The sequence below is a fragment of the Epinephelus moara genome, chromosome 3 (genome assembly GCF_006386435.1).
Source record: "Epinephelus moara isolate mb chromosome 3, YSFRI_EMoa_1.0, whole genome shotgun sequence".
NCBI classification, from domain to species: domain Eukaryota; kingdom Metazoa; phylum Chordata; class Actinopteri; order Perciformes; family Serranidae; genus Epinephelus; species Epinephelus moara.
Genome location: NC_065508.1, coordinates 40917992 through 40924981, shown reverse-complemented (window position 1 = coordinate 40924981; position 6990 = coordinate 40917992). Strand labels below are relative to the sequence as shown.

At 41.8% G+C, this 6990-nt stretch overlaps 1 long non-coding RNA gene across 1 annotated transcript; it reads left to right on the top strand.

Annotated features, from left to right (window-relative positions):
• Positions 1-3562: 3562 nt before the first annotated feature.
• Positions 3563-4985, top strand: LOC126385032 (uncharacterized). The gene is made up of 3 exons (XR_007569390.1): positions 3563-3662; positions 4601-4724; positions 4847-4985. It is a non-coding gene; the product is annotated as an uncharacterized LOC126385032 (long non-coding RNA).
• Positions 4986-6990: the final 2005 nt, after the last annotated feature.

Below are 6990 nucleotides of genomic sequence, written 5' to 3'. Positions count from 1 at the left end.
TCAAATCTTCTGTATAACTTTTTCATTACTCGAACGGTTTTTATTTTATGGGCTCCATAACGTGACATGTCACAAAACGGCCTGACGATCTTTGAAAGCTGTCCCATAGGAAATGAATGGCAGCAGGGGGAGAAAGGGACCAATCTTAGGGCTTTTTTTAGCCTTTACAGCGTCTCCATACTTTGTGCTACAGACTCCATTCCAACTCTCAAATGTTGCCACAGGTCTCATCTATTCACTCATGTTTTCATCTTTTCATATCTTTTACCATTTTTAATCTGTGCCTCTCAAAGTACCATGAGCAAATGTGGAGAAATTGTCAGTTTATAATGGGTGTGTATTGCACGGAATGCTGTGAGCTAGAGTGGAGAGGGCTCTAAAAATTGTCTAAAACTTTTGTCTTTAACTCGCTGCCATGGCCACAATTTTCACTGTACATACACAATTTAGACCTAAAAACGTAGGAAAATTTGTCCTGGTCACAGATATGTTGACATGGAATCTTTCACACGTACACATTTTTGCTGAGTGGCTCCAAAGCGAAGGGAGCGCCGATTTTTTTCTCATTCACTCCCATGGAAACTCAGAGGAGAAATTTCTGGAAACAGCTGAGGTGCAACACATTTTAAACTCGCTCCTGTGACCACATCTTTGACTCTAGAATTATAAAACACGACACGTGCGTTCACGAGAAGTGGCTCTCTCTCACCATAACTTTATTTTCTTGATTGGACCAATGGTTTGGGTATGGGAAGAACTTGTTCGAGGAGTTCAAAGCCATTATAAACAGCCTTTGCTGATTTGCTCTCTCATGAGCTCTCTGTGTGCCCCTCAGGTGCAGGCAAGTCATTAATCGCCATGATAACGGCTGCACGCACAGACACGGCCACACAGCTCTCTGTCTGTGTGTCTCACAATCTTTAAAGGACAGATTACAGCAGCAGAATCTTCATTTTAAACAGCAAATACACATTATTAACCCCTAAAGTGCCAAAATGGGCTCTATAGCGCCACATAGGTGCACTAAAATGGCCACTGTGGCCTGTAGGAATGTCGTAGAAATATCAAACTAAAACTGGCGTGTTCGACATACAAATCACGCGCTGACACCCATGACCTAATTCCAACAGGAAGTGAGCTATTTGACCTTTCAAAGTAAGATTTCGCCTGAAACATGCTCTTAAAAAAAACATCTCCTCCTACACTGTTTATTGTATCGGCTTTAAAGACGCACACATGCCAGCTCAACTGCTACTAAACATATCTTCTGTATAACTTTATCAGCGGTTTGGGAATGGGAAGAACTTGTTCGAGGAGTTAAATCTCCACTACCACAGGTCTCTTCTCTGTGTTCTGTCTCTGTCTGTCTCTGCTCTTCTGCCAGGTGCACATGGCAACCGCTGTCACACACAAACACCATTTTAACCCTTTAGGCGCCAGAGTTTATTGAGGAAAATATTCCATTTTCATTTCAACATTTCAAAAGACCGTGGCATGAAAGTGGTGAGAGATAAAGGCATACTGTAAATGAGAAAACTATTCATCATGACCCAAAGTTTGTCATGGGAGTAAATTAAATCATCTAATTTGCATATTGTGGCGTCATTAGGCGGCGGCCATATTGGATTTCATAAATCTCAGTATAACAACATTTTAAACATATTTACACAGTAGATTTCTTTTGTTTTGTGTTGTGGGATGTCGTATGCTGTAAAGCCCTGTGAGGCAAATTGTGATTTGTGATATTGGGCTTTTTAAAAAAAATTGATTGATTGATTGATTGATTGATTGTTTTTCTCATCTCACCCTCAAAAAAAGGGAGGGGAATCTGATGGGAGTAAATTAACTCATCTAATTTGCATATTGTGGCATCACTAGGCGGCAGCCATATTGGATTTCATAAATATCAGTAAATAAGCATTTTGAACATATTTACACAGTAGATTTCTTTTGTTTTGTGTTTTTTTTGTCATCTCATCCTCAAACTAAAGGAATAGGAATCTGATGGGAGTAAATTCGCTCATCTAATTTGCATATTGTGACATCATTTCTACATACCTACAGCTACAGAAAGCAGTCAAACATCAAGACGTTCAGCTCTGTAAGGATTTTCTGATGTTTGTGGCAATATGTTTGATATTTCTAAATAATTCACAATGACGACATAACAGGCGCGAGTGCGAGGTCCCGCCAAACGCTGCTTGCAGCTTTAATTATTTCTTTCTTTCTTTCTTTCTTTCTTTCTTTCTTTCTTCCGCCGCCTCTTTGAACTGGAATTTGACCCCCTAAACATGCTCAAAAACTCACCAAAATTGGCACGCATATCAGAACCGGTGAAAAATTTTAGAAAATCAAAAAATTAACCCCTAAAGTGCCAAAATGGGCTCTCTAGCGCCACCTAGGCACACAAAAATGGCCGCTACGGCCTGTAGGAACGTCGTAGAAACATGAAACCAAATCTGCCGTGTTCGTCTCATGAAGACCTAAAAATCACGCACTGACACCCCTGACCTAAATCCAACAGGAAGTGAGCTATTTGCCCTTTCAAAGTAAGATTTCGCCTCAAAACTGCTCTTCCTAAAAAAAACATTTCCTCCTACACCATTTATCGTATCGGCTTCAAACTCACACACATTACAGATCAACTCGTGCTAATCAGATCTTCTGTATAACTTTTTCATTACTCGAACGGTTTGGATTTTATGGGCTCCATAACGTGACATGTCACAAAACGTCCTGACGATCTTCGAAAGCTGCCCCATAGGAAATGAATGGCAGCAGGGGGAGAAAGGGACCAATCTTAGGGCTTTTTCTAGCCTTTACAGCGTCTCCATACTTTGTGCTACAGACTCCATTCCAACTCTCAAATGTTGCCACAGGTCTCATCTATTCTCTCATGTTTTCATCTTTTTCATATCTTTTACCGTTTTTAATCTGTGCCTCTCCAAGTACCATGAGCAAAAGTGGAGAAATTGTTAGTTTATAATGGGTGTGTATTGCACGGAATGCTGTGAGCTAGAGTGGAGAGGGCTCTAAAAATCGTCTAAAACTTTTGTCTTTAAAGGGGACATATTATGCAAAACTCACTTTTTCGTTGCTTTAGTATGTATATTTGCATATCCGGAGTGCCTCCCCACCCCTTAAGAGTGATTTTCGACCACTAAGTCAATGTTTTGTAAACTGGCGGAGTCAGGAAATGTGTCTCTAGAGGAGCCATTTGGATTTCACCCGCACTGTTACGTAACAGTCCAGGTGAAATCTGAGTGATCTGAATACTCCCACTCTCACGTATCTCCTCCCATATTACGCCGGCTACCTGAACGAGGATCCGCCATTTTTTTGCTTCACTTGTACGAGACAGCCTGACTGCTACCATGTACAACCTGAAAGCCAAGCACTCCTGCTCTTTCGTCGGATGCACGAATACTCATGTTTCCCTACATCGCCTCCCTACCAAAGAGGATATCAGAGTGTGTGGCTAAATTTTATTTTTCAGGGAAACGTCCCAGCTTGTGAGCAAAAGCGTTTTTGTCTGTGCCAATCACTTCACGCTGGACTGTTTCAGCAGCCAGGGTCAGTATAAGGCTGGACTGGCAACGAGATTGTTCCTAAAAGATGGATCCATACCCACTGTCCATGGCAACGCCACAGATGAAGGAACTGTAAGTATTTAAAAAAAAACAGTGTAGTTTGTGTTACTTTGGCCGTTTAGCACATGAGCTAATGCTAACCGTCGATGTAAATATGAGGCTGAACTAACGTTACAACGTTGGGCTTACTGGCCGTAGCATTCACGGTAATGTTAATGTTGGCAAACGTTAATTTGTTATATCAGTACTCTCTTAAAACATGGCAGTGAATTGAGAAAATTAATTAGGATATTGAGATTTGATCGCTTCTAACCGGCCGGTGAACCACTGCTCGGCCGTGAACATGCTAGCTAGCTAGCGCTCAGTTGTTACTGCTACTGTTCTGACGTGAACACACATGGGAGACCGTCTCCTCCACATGCTCACGGCCGAGCAGACGGTATGAAATGGTCTCAGTTGTTCACGGACGGTGCGCTATTGTTCCGCCGTGAACACGCAGAGAGGACGGTATGAAATGGTCTGTTGTTCACGGCCAGTGAGCTACGTTAATTAATTACCATGTTGTGCTAAAGGACAGTGTGTTAGATGCCCAGGAGCACCTTGGCAGTCGAACAACTTCCTTTGTGTTGGTATACATGTAACTACGTGTGTAGTGTTAGCTGGTGGCATGAGAGACCCGATCTGAGAGTACTAAAACGTTATCTGCAGTAAAGCAATCACTACTTTGTTTTGGAGCCAGAGACAGGGGTTACCTGCCACATGTCTGCTGTGCTACGATTAACGTTAGTTATATGCAGGCAGGGACACAGAAAAGTTGCTTCGCAAATGTGTATTGCTCACTTACTAAATCTAATGTGAAATGAGGGATTTGCATGGGTTTACTCGGATTGTGATTTGCCAGATTTTGCCTTATCAAATTGATTTTTTAATCATCATTTCTGTCTACATAGCTTTGTTTCATGTAACATGAGAAAACAGACACATAACATATTACTTCCTTTTGTGTTTAGCCAAGCACATCTGTACAGCAGCCTGTGGTGCTTCATGTTGCCTGCCAGACAGACCAACCAGTGACATGCACAGTTGGCACACAGCTTTCCATGAGAACTCTCCAGCCTCACTTCAGAAGCACAGGTTTGTTGAACAAAAGCATATGATGTAATGTTAGTCACTATGTTACTCTAATATGTAATTTTTGTTTTACTCTGTTATGAATATGGATTGGCTAATGAAAATTCTGTTTTCATCTATTAAAGGCACACAGAAATCAGTGTCCTGTGCTGATGTTGGAGTTGGCACCTCAACCATTGCCTTCTCAACTTCTCAACCATTCTTATCATCAATCCCAATAAAGAGACCACGCAAAAGGGCTCGCTTGGAACTGGAGGAGGAGGAAGAGGAGAATCCATTGAAGGGCAGTTCATCCATGGACATTCCCGACCCCAAGGATTCTACGTATGATCCTGAGGACTCTGTCACAGTTTTGTCTGAGTCAGCAGATGTGATGTGAGTAAATAACCTCAGAATTTACTTTTTTTTTTTACATTATTTGTCTCAAGTAGTATGGGAGTTACTAATTTATCTTTGCAATTTTTGTTTTTCTACTAGACTGGAGCCTTCCTGTCCTGTTCATAAGACACCAACATATATTGTCTATGAAAAGTGTCTGATGGAGCTGTTTGAGGTGTGCCCTGTCTGTCAGCGTGTTTAAGACGTGCAGACAAGAAGGATAGGCACATTCCTCTCTGTAGAACAGACATGCCCACATTATCAGTTCTTCAGAAAATGGAACAGCCAGCCAATTCTGGGAAGCACACCTGCAGGAAACCTCCAGCTTTCAGCTGCAGTATACACCACAGGTGCATCTTTCTTCAAACTTGAAAAGTTAATGGATTAAGACTTCACTATGTAATTTTATTAGTTTTGCATATCATATTGCTAAATGTTGTATAGAGCAGTACTTATGACACATCTTGTCTGTCTGTCCTCAGATCTTCTGGGCAATGCAGCTGAAGATGTTTCAGTATGACACTTTTCGTCGTCATGCACGGACGTACATAGAGCCTGCCATCATACACACGTGGAAGACAGTGCAGAACGGCATGATGGAGCAGCTTAGTCAGCAGTAGAGTGTTATCCTAGGTGGCGACTTAAGGGCTGACTCACCAGGTATACAAGATTCTCTGATACATTTTACTCAAATTTTTTTGTTTAGAAAAGTGGTTACTATGAAGTACAACAAAGTGATATGTAAAATGTAATTTTTGTGAAATGATACATTTATTTTTGAAGGCCACTCTGCCAAGTTTGGCAGTTACTCAATGATGGACCTGAGGAGCAACACTATTATTGACATACAGCTGGTTCAGGTGAGTTCAAAGGTGTGATCTGTATTCAAGTTAACTAATCTGTGTTTAACAAGTGTGTTACGGCCTTGAGCAGTTAGCATTGTTCTCCACTTTGCGTGTGTGTGTGTGTGTGTGTTCTATCCTGCTGTGTTGCAGCGGCGCATCTCCAGCGGGCGTGTCCTTCCCGCACCTGGGTGGATTCCCCGGCGGCTGATTGGTGCGGCTGGTTGGTGCGGGGCTCCACCAATCAGAAAGCGACAGCGCGGAGGAAGGATATAAAAGGCTGGTGTGCCCTGCAGCCGGGGGCAGACACCTTAGAAGCTCGATTTGTGTGGTTCAGCTTTTCTGTATAGTGTGAGCGTTTGCGCTTGAGTTGTGTGTGGTGAGCGTTAGTTTTGAGTTGTGTATTACCCAGATTTGGGCCAGGGGTAAGTTTCACCACTGATTTTGATCACCTGCACTCACTGTTAGGATTTTGTCACATTGTTATTATAACACTAGGTTTAGGGGTGCTGGTCATTTGTATTTTTGTTTTCACCACTTCACTAGAGCAGTTAGTTAGGCTTTGTTTTAGGATTGCTTGATTTGTTGTTGCTCACGATTTATGTTAGACATTAGATAGATAGCTCCATTTTATTTTAAGGAGTCCTCTTTTTGTTATATTTATTTATTAATTTGACAGCACCTGGCGGCCCTTTTCTGTTGGCTTTGTTATTAATTTCCATTTGTCTTTATAAATAAATATACATTTAATTTGCAATCCATCCATCGGATTGTGTGTGTTACTTCCCTTTTCCCTAACGAGCTGGGTTTGTAACAGAGTGCTTTTAAAAATCATTTTGTTTAATAGACATTTATGTTCTGTTTTTGTGTTTTTCTGATCAGAGCAACGAAGTTGGTGGAAGTTATCACATGGAGAAAGAAGGTTTGAAGAGGAGCCTTGCTCTCTTGGAGGCACGTGGTGTTGCATTGGACAGCATTGTCACAGACCGTCACCCTCAGATCCAGAAGTTCCTGAGGGAGGCCAAAGTGACACAGTACTACGATGTCTG